Consider the following 22154-nt stretch of genomic DNA (forward strand, 5'->3'; position numbering starts at 1 on the left):
ATTTCAAAGTATTTTTAACTGCTCAGATGTGAGAATAAGAAATAAAGCACTCAACAGGAGCCAATGTGCAATCCCTACTCAGGCACTGAAAACAGAGGGCTGGAGATGTCAGTTGAGGTCTCTGTAGTGGGTGGCAAATAGAAAGACCAGTGTCCCAGGTCACTTCATTCATTCTTGGCTCCTATGTCTTCTTTTCCTGTCCTTCTGTAGAGTCTATTACACCAGCTGTGCAGAGCTAAGCAAGTCACAAAACCCCTCTGGGCATCATTTTTCTCATTTGTATGATGGGGCAATTATTCGTACTTGTGAGGCTTTGCAGTAGGAGGAAAGCAGGCATGGTAAGGGAGAGTGGGTGACCCAGGAAAAAGCCAAATGGCTGCCAAATAGCTTCAGAAATGAACATTATTAACTTGATAAATTTACTATGGCACATCTATTCTATGGCCCAGTGAACATAGAAACTGAACTTGATTAACTCATCTAGAAGTGACCAGGTTTCTTATGATAATGTTAGAACAATTTCATTGGCACAAGCTATGTTCATGTGAAATAATATCGACAAATGGCATTCAATTCTTACAACTGAGGACACTCCTTTTAAAGAAATAGAATGTTTATGTACTTTTTGCCTAGGAAATCTGTCATATTCAAGATATCTCAGAAGTTACATTTATAATTATATTCTTGTACCTTGTGAGTATGGAATTAGAGAAATAAAGGGTATTCTCTCCAGGTAATAAGAAGTCTTGCTAAATTAGTACTATGCCTGAAGAGAACATCCTCTGTAGTGATTGACATGTCCATGGGTAGAACTGGGTGGTCACCGCAAAATGTTGTGTGTCTGCCTCTTATTTTTTGATGTTTTCTTCTCTGTTGTCACATTCTTTCTTTAATGTGTTCATGGCCCTATTTTGAGTTGGTTGTTGCTTCTAAGACAACCACAGGAAATAATTTTTATTGTCCCCTTATGTGTTGATATAAAGGAACTTAACTTTTCCTTACTCTCAAATTTAATTGAGATACTATGTGTAAACCTTACTACATGGGAAGCAGTGAGGTGTGCAAGTGTGATTATGGCCTCTGAAGTCAGACTGGACGGGACTTGAGTCTGCATTCTGTGGTTTCTTGTTGGTAGAACTGTCAGCAAGTTACCTACCCATTCTCAACCCCCTGGGTTCTTCATCTGTAAAATAGAGATAAGAAATCGGTTTTGTGAAGTTTGCTGAGGATTAAATTACAAAACGGAGGTAAAGTGCATATGGTAATGTCTGGTGCATGTTGAGTCAGTGTATGTCCATTGTTGGTATCTGCTTGAGAAGAGGGAGACAATTACAAACTGGAAAGTGTAATAATGTGTGTAAGGGTTTCTCAAGATGCCTGAAACATGGGGGATGCTTGAATTTATAAGGTAAAGGGTTTCTACACAGTGGACAACTAAAAGATGACTTCCTCATCCTCTGAACGTAACAGTTCTAAAGCCTTTTGTCTTTCTGGTAGAGGAGATTGGTATCTGATGATTCTATGTTCTAAACTTTTGGGAACTCCAACTCTGTTGAAAAGGATAAGAGTCATGAGAATTTGTGAATTAAGTAACTGAACCTGGGCTCTAACATCTGACTCCAGATGACCTACTTTATCTGAGTGGGTGGTTGTGGCAAACAATGGACCCCTTACCTCTTATTACTTGACTGTGAAGTTAAGAGTGTTCTTCAATTTGTTACTGAGATTTTTTTCAGGTTATGGATGTGTGAAATAGGAGAGAACTTGATATGACTGAGCTAGTTTTATCATCCCATAAGTTCCTCACTAAAGTGTCTAGAAAGAATAGTCAGTTGGTATAACAGTTGTGAATCTGTGACTTCAACAAAGCTGTGGTAGATAAAAATATATGAGCTCTATAACAATGGTGGGTACAAGGTTAATTCAGCACACAAATGCCCTACTTTGGTCAGTTCAATAGCATTTATGGAGTACCTATCTTGTGCTGAGCACCAAGTTTGGGCGGTTAATAAACAGGTAACTGACACATGATTCTTACTCAAAGGTGAGCCTACAGTCTAAAGGGGAAGATAAGCCATAAATCCATGACTCAGGATAACAAGGGCTCCAGTAGGGTTTGTAAATGTAAAGGAGGCAACACAATATTGGGATTCTGCCTGCCTAAGTGTTTAACAGATGTTGTTTACCTGCTCAAACCTACGCCTTCCTCTGACCTCACCCACAACTAGAATCTGTCTTGCAGGCAGAGCCCTGACTATGCTTGCACATTCACCCTCCATACCATCATACTCTCAGGGAAGGAGCCCCTTATCAGCTGCAGAGGGTTACTCTTGGCTGAGATTTACACCAGCAATGGTAATTCTGGTCTTTTCTTATTGGTTTAGACATTGTGATGGCTAATTTGATGTGTCCATTTGGCTAGGTATGGTACCCAGATATTTGACCAAACATGCCTGGATGTTGTTGGGAAGATGCTTTTTAAGACCAGATTAACATTTGCATCAGTAGACTTTGAGTAAAGCAAATTATCTGTATAATATGTGTGGGCCTCATCCAATGAGTTGAAGGCCTTAAGAGAAAAAGACCAAGGTCCCTGAAGAAAAAGGGAAATCTACCTCCAGAAGCCTTAGGCCAGGAGCAGCAATATCAACATTTCCCTAGGCCTCCTGCCTATTGGCTTGCCCTGTACGCATCATCCTTGCCAGCCATCATGTGAGTCAATTCCTTAAAGTAAATAAATCTCTCACTGTCACCCCATTCTGTTGATTCTCTTTCTCAGGAGAACCCAGAGTAATACACTAATATAGACATGCACATGTGATACACAGTTCTATTCACGCCATGTAAGGAGAAGCCTTCTGAATAAACTTGGGTACAAAAGACACACTAAGATGGCAAAATGAAGAGTTGAGAAAATTCCATATCTTCTATGGCTCACTTAAGGGTTGAATTCACCATGGAACTGCCTCACCACTTATTGTGTTAAGTGATGTAACAAACTTCTTACTGCTCGAGCCACTTTGAGTCAGACTTTCTGTTACTTACAGCCTAAAGCAGTCTTCTAGGGCCAGGCATCTCACTACAAGGCTAATGGAAGAAAAGAAGTTAGAAGTGGGTCCTGACAAGGTTCAGGAATACTCAAATTGGAGAAGGGTGGGAATGTGAGGAATATTTGACAGTACAGGCAAAGAGGGATTGTATTAGTTCATTTTCATACTGCTTTAAAGAACTGCCTGAGATGGGGTAACTTATAAAGGAAAGAGGTTTAATTGACTCACAGTTAAGCATGACTGGGATGCCTCAGGAAACTTACAATTATGGCAGAAGGCAAAGGGGAAGCAGGATACCTTCTTTACAAGGCTGCAGGATGGAAAAGTGTTGAGCAAAGGCGGAAGAGCACCTTACAAAACCATCAGACCTTGTGAGAACTCACTATCATGAGAACAGCATGGGGGAAACCACCCCAAGATCCAATTACCTTCACCTGGTCTCTCCTTTGAAATGTGGGGATTATGGGAATTATAATTCAAAATGAGATTTGGGTGGGGACACAAAGCCTAACTATACCATACCACTTTGGGTCCCTCCCAATCCTCATGTCTCTGACATTTCAAAACCAATCTTGCCTTCCCAACTGTCCTGCAAAGTCTTAACTCATTTCAGCATTAACTCAAAAGTCCATAGTCCAAAGTCTCACCTGAGACAAAGCCAGCCCCTTCTGCCTTTGAGCCTGTAAAATCAGAAGCAAGTTAGTTACTTCCTGGATACAATTGGCATTGTATGGTACAGGCATTGGGTAAATATAGCGATTCCAAATGGGAGAAATTGGCCAAAACAAATGGGCTATACAGACCTCATGCAAGTCCAAAATCCAGTAGGGCAGTCAAATCTTAAAGGTCCATAATGATCTCCTTTGACTCTGTGTATCACATCCAAGTCATGCTGATGCAAGAGGTGGGTAGCTCTGCCCCTGTGGCTTTGCAAGGTACAGTCTGCCTGCCAGCTGCTTTCACAGGCTGGTATTAAGGGTCCACAGCTTTTCCAGGTGCATGGTGCAAGCTGTTGGTGGATCTACCATTCTGGGGTCAGGAGGATCTTGGTCCTCTTCTCACAGCTCCACTAGGCAGTGCCCCAGTGGGGACTCTGTGTTGGAGTTTGCACCCTGCATTTCCCTTCCACACTGCCCTAGCAGAGGTTCTCCATGAGGGCTCCCCACTGCAGCAAACTTCTGCCCAGACATTCAAGTATTTTCCTACATCGTCCAAAATCTGGGCAGAGGTTCCCAAACTTCAATTCTTGGCTTCTGTGCACCCACAGGCCCAACACAACATGTAAGCCACCTAAGCCACCAAGGCCTGGGGCTTGCACCCTTTGAAGCAACAGCATGAGCTATATGTTGGCCCCTTTTGGTCACAGCTGGAATGCAGGGCACCAAGTCCAGAGACTGCACAAAGCAGCAAGGCCTTGGGCCCAGCCGAGGAAACTTTTTTTTCTCCTAGACCTCTGGGCATGTGATGGGAGGGCTGCTGTAAAGACCTTTGACATGCTCTGGAGACATTTTCCCCATTGTCTTGGCTATTAAAATTTGGCTCCTTATGCAAATTTCTGCAGCCAGCTTGAATTTCTCCTCAGAAAATAGGTTTTTCTTTTCTATCACATCATCAGGCTGCAAACTTTCCAAACTTTTATACTCTGCTTCCCTTTTAAACATAAGTTCCAATTCAAAACCATCTCTTTGTGAATGCATAAAATTGATTGCTTTTAAGAGTAGCCAAGTCACATCTTGAATGGTTTGCTGCTTAGAAATTTCTTCTGCCAGATACCCTTAATCATCTCTCTTAAGTTCAAACTTCCAAAGATCTCTGGGGTGGAGCAAAATGCCACCAGTCTCTTTGCGAAAGCATAGCAAGAGTCACCTTTATACCGGTTTCCAACAAGTTTTTTTTATCTTCTGTGTTCATCTGTTCTCATGCTGCTAATAAGGACATACCCAAGACTGGGTAATTTATACAGGAAAGAGGTTTAATTGACTCACAGTTCCATGTGGCTGGGGAGGTCTCACAATCATGCTGGAAGGTGAAGGAGAAGCAAAGTCTTGTCTTACATGGCAGCAGGCAAAAGAGCTTGTACAGGGGAACTCCCATTTATAAAACCATCAGATCTCATGAGATTCATTCACTACCACAAGAACAGCATGGGGGAACCACATCCATGATTCAATTATCTCCACTGGCCCTGCCCTTGGCATGTGGAGATTATTACATTTCAAGGTGAGATTTGGGTGGGGACCCAGTCAAACTATATCACCATCTGAGATCTGAGCCAAATCATATCACCATCACTGAAATCTGAGCCTAACTGTATCACCACCTTAGCCTGCTGTATTTTATTGTCCATATCACTATCAGCATTTTGATCAAAGCCATTCAACAAGCCTCTAGGAAGTTCCCACATCTTCCTGTCTTCTTCAAAGCCCTCCAAACCATTCCAACCTCTGCCTGTTACCCAGTTCCAAAGTCAATTCCACATTTTTGGGTATCTTTATAGCAGCACCCCACTCTCTGTGATACCAATTTACTGTATTAGTCTGTTTTCATACTGCTATAAAGAACTGCCTGAGACTGGTTAATTTATAAAGATTAGAGGTTTAATTGACTCACAGTTCAGCATGGCTGGGGAGGCCTCATGAAACTTACAATCATGTTGGAAGAGGAAGCAAGGCACCTTCTTCACAAGGCGGCAGGAAGGAGAAGAGCTGAGCAAAGGAACCACCACATATGGTGAAACCTCATTCAGTGTCAAGAGAACAGCATGGGAGTAACTGCCCACACAATTCAATTATGTCCCACCAGGTCCCTCCTACAACATATGGGGATTATGGGAACTACAATTCAAGATGAGATTTGGGTGGGGGCACAGCCAAACCATATCAATGGGCAAAGGCCTGAAAGCTTGGAAGAGAATGTTCACTAGTGCAGGAAGAGCTCTGGTAATTAAGAGCAGCAGGGGCCTAATTATGGAGAGCCATACCAAATGGGAGTTTGGATTTTACCCGAAAGGATCTAGAAGTTTGGATTTTACCCTAAAGAATCAAAGGAGAGGTTGAAGTCTTACAGAATTCAAAGTCAGAGAAGAGGGCCATATGAGCTAAGATAGGAGCAGGGGAGGGGTCTGGGGAGGGTGCAGCTTCTAGGGTTAGGGACCTTGTCTCTTTCCACACCCTATCCCTCCAGGATATACCTCAGGGCTTCCATGCACCAGGGACTCAATGTTTGCCAAACAAACTTGGGTCAGAACAGACAGCAATCTTTGTTCCTTAAAGAAAAAGACAAAGGCTTGACTCTGGAGACAGTCAAGGGCTGTTCCTCAACCCTTAAATTGAGTTATAAAATAATAATAACAAATACATCAGTACAATCTGCAGTACATGCTATAAAGGGAAAATACTCAAGGTTTTGAAAAGCCTAGTAGAAATAGTCTGGAAATCAAGGAGAGCCTCCTTGTGTAATCTAGGAGAAGCTTAGCTAAGGAAGGGCATTGCTAGTGCAGAGTGGTCTTAGACCAGCTGTTTAAGGCAGAAGCATGAGCCTCAAGCATGGGCATGACATGTATGAGAAATGGAACAAAGCTCACTGTGGCCAGAGTGCAAAGTGGTTGGAGATTGGGGTGGTCAGGAGCCAGCTCATAGAGGGTCTTGTGGGCCACATAAAGTATTTGAATGGAGATCCTGGAAATAAAGGACAATACATAGTTATAAGCAATTTATTCTTCCTCTGAGATCTGGGAAGCAGGGATTTCTGAGGAATTAGATCACAACTTATTCGGCAGCTTAAAATCGTAATACAGAATTCCTCTGAATGATTAATAGAGGAACTCATTGCTGCCATTTCTGATCAGCATTGGACCCAGCAGGCTACTTTGGCTCAAGACAGCATCATCTGTTGCATTCTATAAATTGGGTACAAATGATTTACCCAGGTCAATAACCCTCCCAACATGCTATTTCCCATCTCTTTCTTTTTGGGTAGTTTTAAAATGTAAAGATTATTGGACAATGAAGGTAATTATACCCAACCATCTACAGGTTACCACTGATGTCTGTTTAACAAAATGTCCATTTTCTTTTTTATTTGTTTGTTTTGTTTAAAAAAGTCTCATGCTTAACAGAGGTAAGGAGTATAAGCTCTTCTTTCTCCACAATACTCCCAGGAAAGAAATCTGGCTGGATGGTGAGGGTTACTTGCTGATCCAGGATGGCCAGCCTGGGGCTGTGTATGCTCTTCATTCCTTAATTCATGGAGTAAGTGGTACCTGCACTGATTTTTTGGTTGCTACATAAGAATTAGCACTTATTCAGTAGCTTATAATTACATACATTTTTTGTCTCAGTTTCCTTGGGTCAGAAATCTGGACATGGCTTAAATGGATCCTCTACTGAGTCCCATAATGCTGAAAAAGGTGTCATTCTGGCTGCATTCTCATCTGAAGTCAAGCTCATGGAGGTCCTTGGCAGAATTCAGTTCCATGCAGTTGTAGGGCTGAGACCCTTGTCTCCTACAGCCTGCCACTGCTGCATAAGCAGTTCACAACACAGTTGTTTGCATCTTCAAGGTTGGCAGAAAAGTGACTCATTTACTTTGAATCTCCGCATCCTGAGAAGGCCTGGACTCTCTTTTAAAGGTCAAGCCTACTCAGTACAACATGCCTTTTTATTAACTCAAAGTCAACTGATTAAGAACGTTATTCACATCTGCAAAATCCCTTCATCTTTGCCAGAAACGACAATCTAATCAAGGAAGTGAAATCCCATTAAACTCACAAATCCCACTCATACTAGAGGGTGTGTACACTAGGAGGTAGGAATCTTGGAGGCTGTCTTATTCCATTTGTGTTGCCATAAACAAATACCTGAGGCTGGCTAATTCATAAATAATTTTGAGATAAAGAGATTCATTTGGTTCACAATTTTACAGGTTGGCGTACAAGAAGCATGGCACCAGCATCTGCATCTGATGAGGGCCTCAGGCTGTTTCTACTCATAGTGCAAGTGGAAGGGGGGCAGCATCTGCAAAGAGCACATGGTGAGAGAGGAAGCAAGAGATACAGAGAAACTGCCAGGTTCTTTTTAACAACAAGCTCTTACAGGAACCAATAGAGCAAGAACTTACTGATTACTGTAAAGATGGTACCAAGCCATTCATGAGGGATCTGCCTCTATGACCCAAACACCTCTCATTAGACCCCACCTGCAACATTGCGAATCAAATTTCAACATGAGGTTTGAAGGGTCAAATATTCAAACCGTAGCATTCCACCCTTGGCTCTCCATGCCTCACATCCTTCCCACATTGCAAAATACAATCATTCTACCCCAATAGTCCCCAAAGTCTTAACTTGTTCTAGCATCTACTCAGAAGTCCCAAATCCGAAATCTCATCTGAGACTCAAGGCAAGTTCCTTCCACCTATGAGCCTGTGAAATCAAAAGCAATGCCTCTACTTCCAATATGCAATGGTCGTACAGGCATTAGGTAAGCATTCCCATTCACAAAGACAAAAATTGGCCAAAAGAAAGGGGTAGCAGTCTTCATGAAAGTCTAAAACCCAGCAGGGCAGACATTAAATCTTAAAGCTCCAAAATAATCTTCTTTGACTCCATGTCCTGCATCCTGGGCACACTGATATGAGAAGTGGGCTCCCAAGCCTTTGGAAAGCCCTGCCCCCACAGTTTTATTGGGTGCAGCCCACATGGCTGCTCTTACAGTTTGGAATCTAGTACCTGCAACATTTCCATGCTAGTGTGGCTCATTGCCAGTGGCTATATAATTCTGGGGTCTGAAGGGTGGTGCCCCTTTTCCCACAGCTCCCCTGGGTACTGCCCTAGTAGAGGCTCTCTATAGGAGTTCCTCCCCTGCAGAAGGCTTCTACCCGGGCACCCAGGCTTTCCAATACATCCTCTGAAATCTAGAGGCTTGGCAGCTTCCACCACTCTTGCATTCTAGGAGCCTACAGACTTAGCACCAAGTGGATGCTGCTGAGGTTTATGGCTTGCACCTTCTGGAGCAGCAGCTGGAATAGTATGTGGGGCTATTTGTGTCTCACCTGGAGCTGAAGCAACCTGAATGTTGAGAAAGCATACCAAAGTGGCTTCGGGGTAACTTGGGCCTGTTCCCTGAAACCATTTTGTCTCCTAGGTCTGCAGGCCTATGATGGGAGGGGGCTACAAAGATTTCTGAAAAACCTTTATTCAATTTTCTTGATTCTTCACACCTGACTCCCTTTTAGCCATGCTAATCTCTTTAACAAGTGGTTACCCCTCAGCACCATTGGATTTTTCTCCTGAAAACACTCTTTCCTTTCCTGTTACATTGCTAGACTGTAAATTTTTCATGTTTTTATATTCTGCTTTCCTTTTAATTATAAATTCCACCTTTAGGTAATTCCTTTGCTGCCATATCTTACTGTAAGCTGTTAAAAGTAGCCACATATTAGCCAGGGATGGTGGCAGGTGCCTGTAATCCTAGCTACTTGGGAGGCTGGGGCATAAGAATCACTTGAACCTGGGAGGTGAATGTTGCTGTGAGCCAAGGTTGTGCCACTGCACTCCAGCCTGAGCAACAAAAAAGAGTCCATCTCAAAAAAACAAAACAAAAAAACAACAAAAAAAGCTATACCATTTCTTGAAAGCTTTGCTTTGCAGCATATAGTGAATTTCTCCCTCAGAGGGAGAAAGCCTCAGAAATTCACTATGTGACCACCCCTTCCAAGAGACCCACATTCAGTCTCCCTTTGATAAGCCAGTAAGCTTATCCTTCAATACATCCGCATTAAATGATAGTTAAAGTCATTGCATTAGTTTCCTATAGCTCCTTGTACTAGACCTTTTTCACACTGCTATAATGATACTACTGCTATAATGATACAAGACTGGGCAATTTATAAACAAAGGTGGTTTAATGGACTCACAGTTCCACATGCCTGGAGGAGCCTCAAGAAATTCACAATCATGGCAGAAGGTGAAAGGGAAGCAAAGACCCAAGGCAGGAGAGAGAAGAAGCCAGCAAGGGAGGAACCATCGAACACTTATAAAACCATCAGATCTCATGAGAACTCACTATCATGAGAACAACATGTGGGGAAACTGCCCCCATGATCCAATCACCTCCCTCTACGTCTCTCAACACCTGGGAATTACAATTTAAGATGAGATTTGGGTGGAGACACAAAGGCTAACCATATCGCTCTTGTAATAATTTACCCTAAAGTTAGTAGCTAGAAACAACAGATTTATTATCTTACCATTTTAAAGTTGGACACACTAAAATCAAGGTGTCAGTAGGGCAGCCTGCCTTATGGAGGCTCTGAGGAGAAATCAATCCCTTGCCTTTTCCACCTTCTAGAAGCCACCTGCATTACTTAGTTCAGGGTCCCTTCCTTGCATGGCTCCAGCCCATGCTTCTGTTATCACACATCTTTCTCTAACTCTGACCCTTCTGCCTCCCACTTTTCAGAATGTGATTGCATTTGGCCCACCTGGATAATCTAGGATGCTCTCCCCATCACACGATCCTTGACATAATCATATCTGCAAAGTATATTTTGCCATATAAAGTAACACATTCACAGGTTTGGAGGACTAGAATATGGACATTTAGGGAAGACTTTTTTTTTTTTTTTTCATACTCACATTGTCTCCAAAGCTAATGGAAGCACAATAACCTATCACATGAACATTCGATTTTGTAGTTGTCAATGCTTCCTCACTCATGTTACTTCATTCAGCCCTTACAAAATTTGCACTCATACTCCCCTTTTTCCAGATGAGAAAACAAGTTAAGTAAAGTTATTGTCTAAATTTCCAATGCAGATCAACATGGAAGCAGGTTTGTAAATAAGCACATTTCGAATCCAGTGCTCTTTCCACTACAAATATGTATAAATATGAGTAACAAATGATACCTCTTCTTGGATAGACAATAGTACTGTTCTGCTTATATTCTAGAAAAAAATGAACTAGAGGCAAAAATAAAATAAAAGGCTATATATCAGATTAATCCACTGAAAACTCAACACAAATCTATCTTCTCTCTAGACATGATTTAGCATTTGGATATCATTTATTACATTTTAGAAAGCCTTTCCAGGTGTCATCTTTCAAAATAAATTTTTTATTTTGGAATGACTTTAGATTTACAGAAAAGTTATACAGGGAGCTTCCATATACTCTTTATCCAAGGTCCCTAATTTAATGTCTTACATTAGCATATACATTTGTCAAAACTAAGAAACCAACCTGGATACATTACTGTTAAACTAAACTACAGATTTTTTAAAATATCCAAGTTTTTCCACTAAGGTCCTGTTGCTGTTGCATAATCCAATTTAGGATACCACATTACATTTAGCCTTCATGTCTCTTTAGTCTCCTCTGGGCTGTGAACGTTTCTTAATCTTTTGATTTTTTATGGCTGGCAGTTTTGAGAAATACTGGTGAGCTACTTTGTATAAAATTCCTGAATTTCCGTGTGTTTGATGCTTTGATTAATCTGGGATTGTGAGTTTTGGGGAAAAGTTTCCTGGAGATAGAGTTCCATTTGCATTACATCCTATCAGAGGGTACGTGATATCAACATGTGTTTGTCTCATTTGTGACAACTTATAAAAAAAAAAAAAAAAAAGACACGTATTTCTATCACCAATCAGTAAATGTGGAAGATTCAACAAGGCTAGAAATTGATCTTTAGTTGTAGAACAAATGAATGATGGAGTTGGACCTAGAACCAGATCACCTGTATTAACAGGTAGTACTTCTCAAATTGGACTGTACTCCAAAGCCCCTCCTGATGTTTTACTTTAGGACATCAATTGTTTTGCCACAAAAGTGTATATAAACCTTTGTGTTTGAGAGTAGAATTTTGTTTCAAGTTATCTTAAGAATAAAACTTGCATTTTAACAAGCCCTGTGGCATACTGAATAACTCTTTCCATTGAAGGTAGTCATATTTCAGCCATTGAATTTTCTTGGGCAGGAAGTGTGTGGGTGAGCACACCAGTATTTTGTCCCCCAGACTTCGTTTTTGTTACCAACTGTCTTCCTCCTTTGGATAATAGATGCAGCAACGGGTTTTGGAAAATGCTCAGTGGATTGTGTCTTCCACTGACCGAACATGAGATCTTAGGCGAGTCACTTAGTATATCAGGACCTTGTTTTCCTCATATAGAATCGGGGTATTGAGCTGTGTGGTTTTCAAATAACCATTCCAGCTCTGATACTTTTTGTGAGCTTGCTAAGATTGATTTGGAAGTTATAGTTAGCAGCCTTAAGGAATAGAATATTGATTTCATTCACAGGATAATTTTATTATGTTCTCAATATCAGTGTTTGTAAGTGGAGGCAGTGATGCACATCTCTCTCTAGATTTCTGATTTTTCATCTTCAGGAGGAAGCAAGCAGAATTTAATGGATATATTCTCTCAGTATGAGAGGGTGATGTTACACTGACTCACCCTCAATTAGAAATACTTTGTTTTTTCCCCAGAAATTGGGATGCATAGTGTGTAAAATTTACCCAGAGCCTGATGTGCCAGACACTCTACCAGACACTAGGGATACAAATAAGAATAAATGACAACTCCTGATCTTAGGAGCTCACAGTTGAGTTTAGAGACAGACATGCAAATTAAGAGTTACAGTTTAGCCTAATAAAGCATGTGAGACATGAGTGGTGGGATCCACACATGTGGATTGGCTGCAGAAAACAGAAAACAACTAACCCCACCTGTGGGGTCAGAAAAGGCTTTGCAGATGAAGGCTTCTCTTGACATAGGACTTAAAAGATGAATAGTCATCTGCCAGGTATGCAAGATAGAAAAGATCATTGCTGGTGGCTTAAACATAGTGAAATCTGAACTACTACGAAATAACAGATTGAAAACTTTATGTAAGCAGTAAGCAGTCCTATTTATCATTTCATCTGTGAAAGTCCCTATTATTACCACACATCAGAGCTGCATGGTGGAAAGCCCACTGGACCCAGAAGGTCATGCTTTGGATCCCACTCCATTGTGTTCCAACCATTTGATAAACAGTAATGTTTGAAAATCACCTAATGTCTCAGAGCCTCAGTTTACCCATTTGTAAAATACAGTAAGACCTGTGTCTCAAACATTTTTGTAAAAATAAAATTTTATATTAGAGCTAGTCCTGCATCATAGACTATGAAAGTATACAAAGACATTACTATTTTTATTATTATAATTTTGCTTTAGGCTATTTAAAGTTGCATAAAAGCAACCTGATCAGTTGTGCCACTACTGAGTTCCTAACACATCCTTCTGATCCAGGGAGGCACGTGAAAGGCTTTTCAGTATGTGCCAATGACAGTGTATTGTACTTACAGACACCACCTCGTGTAAGTATATATAAACCTGCATATATATTTCAGCACTGAGAGGGTTTGGGTCATGTTGCAACCATCCAATATGAAGTACTCCTGTTGGGTAGGCTTTTGTACCAATCCTTCTCAGAGGTTCATGGCTTTCCTGGTCACACCAGGAAATTTCTGGCCAATCAACACAAGTGGTTCCAGCTAATCAACCTCTTGAGAAGCACTTTGGAAATTCAGGACCTACACAGTCAGAAGTGCACAAAGGAAGGAACATAGGGAGTCTTCCATGCTGGGTGCAGGCAGTAACAGCATGCACTGTCTGGAGAGACATTTAATAATAATAATGAAACCCACCGAAAGTTTGACCTGCTTTTTATTATCCCCAGGTGCTGGAAATTGTAAAAATGCCAGTGATAAAACACTGTACTTCGAAAAACCTTTTGTTGGTCTAAGTTTTAAACAATTGCTGTAGTTACTGATTTTTTTTTTTTTTTTTTTTTTTTTTTTGAGACGGGGTCTTGCTCTGTCACCCAGGCTGGAGCACAGTGGCACGATCTCGGCTCACCGCAAGCTCTGCCTTCTGGGTTCACGCCATTCTCTTGCCTCAGCTTCCCAAGTAGCTGGGACTACAGGCGCCCACCACTATGCCCGGCTAATTTTTTGTATTTTTAGTAGAGACGGAGTTTCACCGTGTTAACCAGGATGGTCTCGATCTCCTAACCTCGTGATCTGCCCGCCTCGGCCTCCCAAAGTGCTGGGATTACAGGCATGAGCCACCGTGCCCGGCCAGTTACTGTTGAATTTTAACAATACAATTTACCCTTGAGCAATGTGGGGATTAGGGATGCTGACTCCCATGCCGCCAAAAATCCATGTATAACTTTGATTCCCCCAAAACTCAACTACTAAGAGCCTATGGTTGACCAGAAGCCTTACTGATAACAAATAGTTCATCAACACATATTTTATACATTGTATGTATTATATACTATAGTCTTACAATAAAGAAAGCTAGAGAAAATAAAATGTTATTAAGAAAGTCATAAGGAAAAGAAAATACATTTACTATTCGTTATGTGGAAGTGGATCATCATAAAGATCTTCACCCTTGTCTTCATGTTGAGTAGGCTGAGGGGGAGAGAAAAGAGGAAGGGTTGGTTATGCTGTTTCAGTGGTGGCAGAGGTGGAGGAGGTAGATAGATGGGGAAGCAGGAGAGGCAGGCACCCTCGGTGTAACTTATTGAAAATAATCTGTGTATTATTGTAATCTATGTATTTCACACCCCGTGTTGTTCAAGGGTCAATTGAACGTTTTTGTTACCGTTTCTTTACTAAGCGCTGTATTTTACATAGAATTTGATTGGGGAAACTCATTATTCAGTTAGCCTCCAACACAGGGGCATTCAGCTACATGACTTTTGTTCCAAGAGAACATTCCAAAGGGTTCCAGATTGGTGGAGCCACTGTAGGACAAGTCGTGTCTCCAATCCCTGTTGTACTACATACTCCTGAATTTCAGCAGTTCATATAAAATGAACAATAGCCCTGTGATTGTAAACACAAAGAACAACTGGAATTACATCAACTATGTCATTTTGTGTGACTATTTGGAGCTTTTATTTCTACTTAAAATCAGGTACATCTTTATTGAAGAGCAGCTTGGTTATCTGTTGATACTTTGTAAGGGTAAGTAGTACTCATTGTGTTGTTGTTTGATAATGGGATTGTTTACAGAATACACAGCAGGATACTTTCACCTCAGGTTATTCCTTTTTGTCAGGTAGAAGAAAATCAAAGACAGCAAGACTATAACCCCCAACCAGGAATTCTACTTCTTATAACTGCAAAAGCATGACAGTGATATGCCTGTGGATACTTACAAAATGTAGTTTCTATAACAGTCTTAAAAAAGACAAACTATATAGCAAAAGCTTTTATGCAGCAAGTATCCAACATGGGATGCTCTTACTTTGAAAATTTCACAACACAAGCAAGCCAGCTCCTCTTTCCCAGCCCAGTCTCAGTTGAAGGACCCGTTTTGATGATCATGGCTGAGGTTAGGGGGCTTCTTTCTCCCCACCAACCCACTTCATGACTTCTTATGAATAGACTCCATGGTGACTGATGATTTTTGCATTCCAACTCCAAATTGCCCTGCAAGCTGCCTTCTTCCCTTACTGAACGGAATTGGGTCGTCAGTTCCTGCCAAGTGCCCTTGCCTCCTTTCCAATCACCAACCACCAATCACTCTCATTTTGGACACCTCCTATTCCTTTCTGGAGGAGTGCACATTTCTAGGTTTGAGGGCTCCTTTGCAGCCGGCTGTGCCTGCTCTTCCTCATGTCACCTCCTAAAAGGTAGATTTCCAGAGCCTCTTCATCTGCCATCTCCTCTTCTCACAGCTTCCATCAGTGGTCACCTGCTTTATGTGAACTACTACAAAATCTCCCACCCTAGTTCCAGTCACTTCCCAGTTACCTCCTCATATTCCAAGAATTTGGTCAGCTTTACCTCCCCATGTGAGCACCTGAACTTCACAGGGTGTAGCTAATATCAATTATAAATGCTATTATGCTTTATTTGAGGCTATCTGCCTTATTCTTGGAGATATGATGGCTTCCCCCTGAAGGATCTTTCTGACACTATATCAGTTGCCCAGAATTATGTCTCATTTTAAAGAGTTTTATATTCAGACCATGCCATTCTTGCATTTATTTTTACTAGGAAAATATTACCTTTTTATGGGTAATCAGGAGATAACAACCTTTCATCTCATCAGTCTGAAACTGTATCAGTAATATATTATAAAACTTTTTATAATATATCACACAATAATATATCAGTTTCACAATGCATTTACACTCTCGATTTTTAATCATGCATTTGGTGTTATGACAACTACTTTTTCTTGAAGACATTATTGGAGCCTCCAACATGTTGTTCTAATGATAGCTTTCTAACCTTGTTTCTCAGATATCACACTAAATTTGTTTTACTGCCTAGATTATTTCTATTCTTTTTCATATATTGTGATATACATTTAAATTCACTTTATAGTTTTGGAAACTCCATATTTCAGTTTTGCTTTGCTTTGATTTTCACAGGAAGGGTATATGAGTGATGAATTTTCTGGGTCCTCAGGTGTCCAATAAAAGGTTTTTCTTCACCCTCACACTTTATTGACAGTTCATCTGGTAATAAAATTCTAGTGTCAAAATTACCTTCCTTCCTTAAGATATTCCTAGGTGTTACTCTATTGCCAGCTTGAAGAGTCCCAGATAAGCCTGATGCTTTTGTAGATAAATGTTCCCTACCAGACCAGGCCTTACTGGCTTTTATGATATCATCTTTATTCTTGAAGTTCAAAAATGTCACTGCGATATATCTAAGTGTATATGTTTGTTAATTATTTGTGCAAGGCAGAGATTTTTTTTCCTGTTTTGTTTCCTGATCTATAAATGCTAAGAACAATGCCTGGCAAAAAGTAAGAGCTCACTAAATCTTACCGACTAAATGAATATTCAAGTCACTTCTTAGAAAAATTTTTCTTCTATTATTTCTTTGATTATCTTCTCCCATCTGTTACCCCTACTCTCTCATTCTGGGTAGGTTTTGTGACACATGGGTTTTTATGCCTTTTTTCTTTCCATTTATAATTTCCATATCATTTCTTTGCACTCAATTTCTATCTGCCTTTTAATATTAATTTTTAGATTTCCTTTCTTTATCTTCCATATTTCTTCTTTGGCTTTCAACAATGTCCATTCTTTTGTACAGGACTTCTATTACCATCTTAAATTTTGACAATTATATCTTAATTTCCAAAAACTTTTTATTTTTCTATTTGTTTATGAGTATTTTCTTATTTTATAGACATATTAGTTTGCTAAATTCTTGCAAGTATATTGATTGAACTTTTTAAAAGTTTTCTTTCATTTTTTATGTTACCTCTCTTTGTTAATCTTGGTTCTTCTCTCTCATGCTGTTGATTTCCGTCAGATGTCTGGTTATGTTTATCTGTTTGTTCCTGCTTTAAACAAAGAGCTCAGTTGGTATTGGAAGCTGGTATGATTTCCTCTGCAGTTATACCTGTGCCTATGATAGACCCCTACTTTTAATGAGAAAAAAGGAGACAATGCTGGTTGCACCATCTTCCTTCAAGATACAGGAGCAGAGGATAAAGAGACAAGTTGGTGAAATCTATTTCTAAAGTAAGGAAAACATTAGGAAGTGATATGTATCGTTGCATTTTAGTCCTCTAAAGAATTGTCCTTATTTTTTCATTTCTGTGTCAGCTGTATGATTCTGAAGTTACCTTGGTTTGGTCTGCTTCTCTCTGGCCCCAGGCACACAGTAGGAAGCCACCACACACACACATCACTCATACTCACTCTCTCTCTCTTTGTCTCTCACACACACACATACTCACACACGCTGTATTGCTTTACTGGAAGGCCCTTTACATGGTTTCAATATGGGAGCAAATGCCATATCCAGTCTTAGCATTAATATGCAAACGAGGAGAAAGAAAATCAGCCAAGGCTTTCATAGGTTGTACTCTAGTTATTGCCCTATGTAAGCTGCTTCTGCTCCCAGTACTTTTGTCAGCAGGTTTAACCTTTATCTAAGGAGCCAGTGAGAAGTTAGGATGAAAAGCTATTATACTGCAAGGAGTTTATTCTCAGTCCTAGTTATTTATTTATTTATTATTTTATTAAATCTGATCCTATCCACTTGATATCTTCTGAAAACTCCTCAAAATTCCTGGTCCTACAAGTACCACTTGTTCATGTTTATTGAAGTTGTTATGTATTCATTTCTTTTCTAATATCTTTTCTGTAATTACATGTGGGGAGCATGCATGGAGGAGAGAGTAAATATGTGTGCCTTGAATGATAATGAGCCAAAACTTAGTGAGTCCTCTTTTCATACCAAACTGGTTTATCCTTTTTAACTCCATTGTTTCAATGCCTTGCCAGATCTGAGAAGCAAGTCAATGGCTACTAGTCAGGGTTGGTGAATGCCTGTCTTAAAAAAAAAAAAAAAAAAAAGAAAGAAAAAGAAAAAGCCTTTAAGTTCAGGGGTACAAATGCAGGTTTGTTTGTTACACAGGTAAACTTGTGTCATGGGGGGTTGTTGTTCAGATTATTTCATCATCCATGTATTAAGCCTAGTACCCATTAGTTATTTTTTCTGATCCTCTCCCTTCTCCCACCCTCCACTCTCTGAAAGACCCTGGTATGTATCGTTACCCTCTATGTGTCCCTGTGTTTTCATCATTTAGCTCCCACTTATAAGTGAGAATATGAAGTATGTGATTTTCTGATCCTGTGTTAGTTTGCTAAGGATAATGGCCAGTAGCTCCCTTTATGTCCTTGCAAAGTACATGATCTTGTTCTTTTTTATGGCTGCATAATATTCCATGGTGTATATGTACCACATTTTCTTCATCCAGTCTATGACTGATGGGCATTTAGGTTGATTCCATGTCTTTGCTATCATGAATAGTTCTACAGTGAACATATGTATGCATGTGTCTTTATAGTAGAATGATTTATATCCTTTTGGATATATGCTCAGTAATGGGGCTACTGAGTTGAATGGTATTTCTCTCTTTAGATCTTTGTGGAATTGCCACACTGTCTTCCATAATGGTAGAACTAATTTACACTCCCACCAACAGTGTATAGGCGCTCCACAACCTCATCAGCATCTGTTATATTTTGACTTTTTCATAATAGCCATTTTGATTGGTGTGAGATGGTATCACTGTGGTTTTGATTTGCATTTCTTTAATGATCAATGATATTGAGCTATTTTTTATAGGCTTGTTGGCCATAGGTATGTCTTCTGTCGAAAATGTGTGTTCATGTCCTTTGCCCACTTCTTGATGGAGTTGTTTTTTTCTTGTGAATTTGTTTAAGTTATCTATAGATGCTGGATATTAGACCTTTGTCAGATGTATAGTTTGCAAAATTTTTCTCCCATTCTGTAGGTTGTCTGGTTACTCTGTTGATAGTTTATTTTGCTGTGCAGAAGTTCTTTAATTAGAACCCATTTGTCAATTTTTGCTTTTGATACAATTGCTTTTGGTGTCTTCATCATGAAATCTTTGCCCATGTCTGTCCTGAATGGTATTGCCTAGGTTGTCTTCCAGGGTTTGTGTGCCTTGTTTCTTTCCTTCTTTTCTTCTCTCTCTTCATCCTTCCCTCATTTCTTCCTTTCCTTTCCCTCTCTGCCTCCCTCCCTCCCTCCCTCCCTCCCTTCCTTTCTTCCCTTTTTTTTTCTTTTCTTTCTTGTCAAAACATACATTTCAACCCAGGTACTAAACAGGGTTTGGGTGTATAGCAGTGAACAAAACAAATATGGTCTTGTCCTCTCAGCTTATAATTTAGGAGATGAGGCAAATATCAACCAAACAAGCCTATAATAAATACATATTTTCAAAGTATGCACATTCTATGAAGGAAATAAGAGTTGGGGGGCCTTGCTGGGAAGATGCCATTTGAAGGGAGCCCTGAAGGTTAAGTAGAATTTGTTCGGTGAACCAGCAAGGTTAGTAAGTTGCAACAAGGTGGAGCACAAACCTCAGAAGTCCTTGAAGTGATAGAGAGCTTGGCATGTTGGTAGATGATAGAGAAAGCCAAGGAAGGAAATGAAGGACATGAAAAGATAATGAGAAGCTAGGAAGAAGAGGCCTTGTAGGCCATGTGAGAATATTGAAGCTTAAGTCTTTATTCAGTAGTGAGCGATTAAAGAGTGTTAACCAGTGTAGTGGCATGCATGATATACATTATTGACCAATCTGTTTAGCCGTTGTGAGGAGAATCGACTAGAAGAGGGCAAGCGTGGAGCTGGAGAAACTGATTAGATGTCAATTACAGAAGTGCTGTGGAAATGTTTTGGAGATAATGTCTCCAGAACATACTGATGTATTGAATGCCGGGGGGGGGGAAGCAATGAAGGATGAATCTTAAGTTTGGATTTTCAACACCTCTATGAATGATGGTGCTGTTGTCTGAATTCAGGTTTGGGGTGGGGAGAGTCAAATAGTCACGTGTCACTTACCACTGGGGATATGTTCTGAGAAATATGCTAGACTATTTCATTGTCATGTGAACACACCATAGAGTGTACTTACACAAACCTATGCAACATTGCCTACTGTACACCTAGGCTATGTGGTATAGCCTGTTGCTCCTAACTTACAAACCTACACATTAAATCGCTGTCCTGAATACTGTACGCAATTGTGGCATAATGGTGAGTATTTGTGTATCTAAACATGTAAACATAGAAAAGGTCCAGTAAAAAATATGGTATTCCAGTATAATCTTATAGGATTATGGTTGTATATGCAGTCCACCATCGACTGAAACGTCCATATGTAGTACATAACTGTATTCTGTTTTAGTCATGTTAATTTTGATGCACTTGTGAAACTTTCAAAAGAAGGCATCTTGTTGGCAAGAGAAGTCTGAGGGGACATACACATTTGTCTCCTGCCAACATACAAAAGATATTTATATCCACTGAGTGAATGAAATTGACTAAAGAGAAAATATAGCTTTCAAACAAAAGATTAAGAATGAAGAAAATACAACACTTTAGGAGATGGGCAGAGATGCCAAAAGTTTCACCCACTATGGCAACTCACATTAATATAGGACTGTGTGAACATAGCGAGGTTTTGTTTGTTTTAACAAACACTTGTAAAACACTTACTTTGTGCCAGGCATGATTCCAAGCACTTTGCAAATTTTAACTTATTTCTCATAACTTTCACATAAAGGAATTATTATGATTGTTGGCCGTATTTTACGAGAGGAGGCATGTGCAGGTTTAGTAACTTACTCAAGGTCACATAGCTAGTAAGTAGCAGAATCAGGACTCAAACCCAGGCAGTCCAGCTGCAGAATTCACATTGAGTACTCTGCCACGATACTATTCTGAGCATCCCGTGGTCACACCTGGATTCAGTGAGATTCTCGCAATCATAGGTGAATATGTGAGATGGGAATGAAAGTACATCTGCTCCTGTTAGCCTTCTGGATCTTGATTCTTCCTAACTCCCGCCACTTAAAGTCAATATTGCTCAAACTCATAGCTTTTAACTACAAAATAATTCGTATATGTGTCATTTTATTGTATGCCTTCTGCTACCATTGTGGTTTCAGGCTTTCAGAATATTGTGATAAACTCCTACCTTGTTTTTATTTTCTCCAATCATTTTTTAGGCATTACAACAAAATTAATCGAAGCACAACAGCATCCTATTATATCCTTGATCAAAACCTTCAGTGACCTCCCATTTCTTGTAGGGTAATGTCTACACTTCTCTCCTGGTAGCTAAAGCCATCTGCAATTTGGCCTCAACTTCTAAGCTCATCAGTCACAATTCCCCCAGCATGTAGCTACTGCTGTCAACCTGGACTAATTAACTCTTCCCTGGGTATGTCCTCAGCATTCTCAGCTCAGCAGCTTTGTCATGCCTCTCAGCATATTCAGATTATTTTCCTACTCTACCCCACCCTGAGGGCTCCTATACCTGCCTGTTGGAATCTGACTCGTTCCACACAAGCCAGCTTTAGAGTCCCTCCTTTCATGACTCCTTGGTTTTTCAGCTGGAAGTGATCAAATTCTATTCTGAATTCTTAAACTTTCTTTGTACTCTTTACAATAGACATCACATTATAGGAATTTGTGTACAGATTGTCAAGTCCTAGAGGGCGAGTAATTTGTATCTTTCCACCCGCTATACTGCCTG

The 22154-nt window shown here is 40.2% G+C and overlaps 1 protein-coding gene across 1 annotated transcript in view; it reads left to right on the forward strand.

Annotated features, from left to right (window-relative positions):
• The window catches only part of CA10 (carbonic anhydrase 10), a 540135-nt gene that overhangs the window by 88314 nt on the left and 429667 nt on the right, over positions 1-22154 (forward strand). The window lies entirely within an intron of this gene.

Source organism: Macaca thibetana, chromosome 16 (assembly GCF_024542745.1).
Source record: "Macaca thibetana thibetana isolate TM-01 chromosome 16, ASM2454274v1, whole genome shotgun sequence".
Classification (NCBI taxonomy): Eukaryota; Metazoa; Chordata; class Mammalia; order Primates; family Cercopithecidae; genus Macaca; species Macaca thibetana.